This window comes from Rhinopithecus bieti, unplaced genomic scaffold (assembly GCF_001698545.2).
Source record: "Rhinopithecus bieti isolate Rb0 unplaced genomic scaffold, ASM169854v2 scaffold_28055, whole genome shotgun sequence".
NCBI lineage: Eukaryota > Metazoa > Chordata > Mammalia > Primates > Cercopithecidae > Rhinopithecus > Rhinopithecus bieti.
The window spans coordinates 1,447,558-1,451,611 of NW_016812914.1; positions in this window are offsets into that span (position 1 = coordinate 1,447,558).

Genomic DNA, 4,054 nt, shown 5'->3' on the forward strand with positions numbered 1-4,054 from the left:
CTGCGGCGGCGGCAGCAGCGGCGGCAGCGGGAGGCGAAGCCGGGGCGGGAGCGGGACGCCGAGGGGCGGGGCGGCTACCTGGGCAGCCTGCCGGCGCGCGCTTATTGGGCGTTGCGCCAACGGAAGTTCAGCCCTCCGGCCGTCACGGGCCTGCAAAGCCGTCGTTCAGGACCACGTGCAGCGGACAGAGAAGCCAGGCGACCAATGAGAACAGAGGTTGGAGCACAGTAGTTAACGGGATTGGATAACGGACAGAACCAAGGGGCGTAACCCAGAGACTCTAATGGGAGGTTATGGGAGGTGAAAGGGAAAGGTGGGAGGAGACGAACAGAGGCGCTGAGAGTGAAGGGGTGGAGCTTAAGGGAAAGAGGCGGGACACAGAACGCTACAAGAGAAGGGGATATAAGTAGGGCAGAACATTGGATACCGCAGAAAAGAAGGCCAATCAGTCAACGCAAGGGGAGGGTCCTTGACAGCCTCTCCCGTTCAGGAGGAGGGGCTTAAAGTAGAGATGCAAGACATTGGATACCACAAGAGAAGCGCCTCAAGGTAGGGAGCAGGCATTGGCTATCACAAGAGGCGGGGCTTCAGCGGGAACGTCGGCCATTGGCTATCGAAAGAAGAGCGATACAACATAAAACAGGGACGGGAGATTGCCAGCTCGAGGGGGCGGGGCTTAGAGGAAGGGGCGGGCTCTCGGGGAGCTCTTAGGATAAACAGTGGCAAAATGCACAGAATAGTTATTTCTTCACTTAGTTAAAAACTTACTGAGTACCTACTATATGCCAGGGCCACCAAACGCCCCACAGACATATTCATTCAAGAAAAATGTACTGAATACCGTGGGGCCGAGTCGCTTGATTGTCCTGGGCTTTCAGTCTCTGCACTTGGAAAATGGGGCCCATAATGGTACCGATCTTACAAGATCTTTTTTTTTTTTTGAGACGGAGTCTCGCTCTGTCACCTAAGCTGGAGTGCACTGGCCAGATCTCAGCTCACTGCAAGCTCCGCCTCCCGGGTTCACGCCTTTCTCCTGCCTCAGCCTCCTGAGTAGCTGGGACTACAGGCGCCGCCACCTCGCCCGGCTAGTTTTTTGTATTTTTTAGTAGAGACGGGGTTTCACCGTGTTAGCCAGGATGGTCTCGATCTCCTGACCTTGTGATCTGCCCGTCTCGGCCTCCCAAAGTGCTGGGATTACAGGCTTGAGCCACCGCGCCCGGCCACAAGATCTTATAGGATTGTGAGGACCCTGCTCTAGACTGAACCGGGCAACAGGAAATACAGGAAATATTAGAAGCTATAACTCGGCCGGTCGCGGTGGCTCACGCCTGTAACCCCAGCACTTTGGGAGGACGAAGCGGGCGGATCAGGAGGTCAGGAGTTCCAGACCAGCCTGGCCAACATGGTGAAACCCCGTCTCTACTAAAAATACGAAAATTAGCCGGGCATGGTGGCCGCTTATCTATACCAGCTACTCAGGAGGCTGAGGCAGGAGAATCACTTGAACCCAGAAGGTGGGGGTTACAGTAAGCCGAGATCGCGCCACTGCATTCCAGCCTGGGCGACAGAGCGGAGAAAAAAAAAAAGAAGCTATAACTCTTACCTTCCAGGAATCAAGTATACCAGGGCCAAGAAATGTTAACTTTTTAAATTTGTTGATGTTGTTATGTTTTGTTTTGCTTTGTTTTTTTGTAATTAGGATCCATGGTAAGAACTAAAAAGAACCAGGGTGCTTGAGGAAAAAAAGCTGATTAATGGAGACGACTTCTTCTCTCCTGGGGGATCACAGAGGGTTACTGGATGAAGTCAGTTTAACCAGACACTGGGAGGATGAACAGAAGTTGGACGCTATAGTGAGGCGAGCCCTGGGAGGGCATGAGGAGCAGAGGGAAGAGCAAAAACAAGTGTCTGATCCTCACTTAAGGTCAGGAGTACTAGACCAGCCTGGCCAATTTGGTGAAAGCCCATCTCTAGAAAAAATACAAAACTTAGCCAGGCGTGGTGGTGGGCGCCTATAGTCCTAGCTACTTGGGAGGCTGAGGCAGGAGAATCACTTGAACCTGGGAGGCAGAGGTTGCAGTAAGCCGAGACCGTGCCACTGCACTGCAACCTGGGTGACAGAGCGAGACTCCATTTCAAAAAATAAACAAGACCAGGCGCGGTGACTCACGCCTGTAATCCCGACACTTTGGGAGGCCGAGGCGGGTGGATCACTTGAGGTCAGGAGATCGAGACCACCCTGGCCAACATGGTAAAACCCCATCTCTACTAAAAATGCGAAAAATTAGCTGGGCATGATGGTGCGCACCTGTAATTCCAGCTACTCAGGAGACTGAGGCAGGAGAATCGCTTGAACCCGGACGCAGCGGTTGCAGCAAGCTGAGATCGCGCTACTGCGCTCCAGCCTGGGCGACAGAGCGAGACTCCATCTCAAAAAAAAAAAAAATTAAACATAGGCCAGGCGCCACGGCTTACACGTGTAATCCCAGCACTTCGGTGGGGCTGAGGCAGGTGGATCCCTTGAGGTCAGGAGTTTGAGACTAGCGTGGCCAACGTGGTGAAACTTTGTCTCTACTAAAAATACCAAAAAAATTGGCCAGGTGTGATGGCGCATGCCTGCAATCCCAACTACTTGGGAAGCTGAGGCAGGAGGATTGCTTGAACCCGAGAGGGAGAGGTTGCAGTGAGTCGAGATTGTGCTAATGCACTCCAGCCTGGGCGACAGAGCAAGACTCTGTCTCAAAACAAGAACGAAAAGAAAAAACATAGACTTACCATACGACCCAGCAATTCCATTCCTAACTGCTAGGGACTGAATTTTGTATCGTCCTCCCAAATGCATATGTGGAAGCACAGACCTCCCATGGAACCCATATTGGAGATATGGCCTTTAAGGAGGCTGACCAGGCACAGTCACTGACACCTCTAATCCCAGCATTTTTGGAGGCCAAGGCAGGTGGATTACCTGAGGTTAGGAGCTTGAAGCTAGCCTGGCCAACATGGTAAAACCCTGTCTCTACTAAAAATACAAAAATTAACCTGGAGTGATGGTGCATGCCACCATTTTGGCCAGGCTGGTCTCGAACTCCTGACCTCAGGTGATCCGCCCACCTTGGCCTCCCAAAGTGAACTACAGGCGTGAGCCACCAAGCCCGGCCTGAGGTGTCTTTTTAGGATGATGCAAACTTTCCAAATTTAGATTGTGATGATGGTTGTACAATTCTGTAAATACATTATAAACTTCATTGAATTATATACTAAAAGAAGTGAAATTGATGGTTTGTTAATACATATCAATAAAGCTGGGTGACCATGGTACCTGACGCCTGTAATCCTAGCACTTGAGGTGGGAGGATTGTTTGAAGGCAGGAGTTTGAGACCACCCTGGCCAATATAGCAAGACTATCCCTACTAAAAATAAATAGACAGGAACTGGGCGCGCTGACTCACGCCTGTAATCCCAGCACTTTGGAAACCTGAGGCAGGTGGCTCACAAGGTCAGGAGTTCAAAACCAGCCTGGCCAAGATGGTGAAACCTCATCTGTACTACAAATACAAAAATTAGCCAGGCGTGGTGGCAGGCACCTGTAATCCCAGCTACCCAGAAGGCTGAGGCAGGAATATTGCTTGAACCCAGGAGGCGGAGGTTGCAGTGAGCTGAGATGGCACCACTGCATTCCAGCCTGGGCAGCAGAACGAGAATCTGTCTCATAAAACATATATGGCCAGGTGCGGTGGCTCAAGCCTGTAATCCCAGCACTTTGGGAGGCCGAGACGGGCAGATCACGAGGTCAGGAGATCGAGACCATCCTGGCTAACACAGTGAAACCCCGTCTCTACTAAAAAATACAAAAAACTAGCCGGGCGTGGTGGCGGGCGCCTGTAGTCCCAGCTACTCAGGAGGCTGAGGCAGGAGAATGGCGTAAACCCAGGAGGTGGAGCTTGCAGTGAGCTGAGATCTGGCCACTGCACTCCAGCCTGGGCGACAGAGCGAGACTCCGTCTCAAAAAAAAAATATATATATATATATGTTTTTATATATAAAGATGTATTT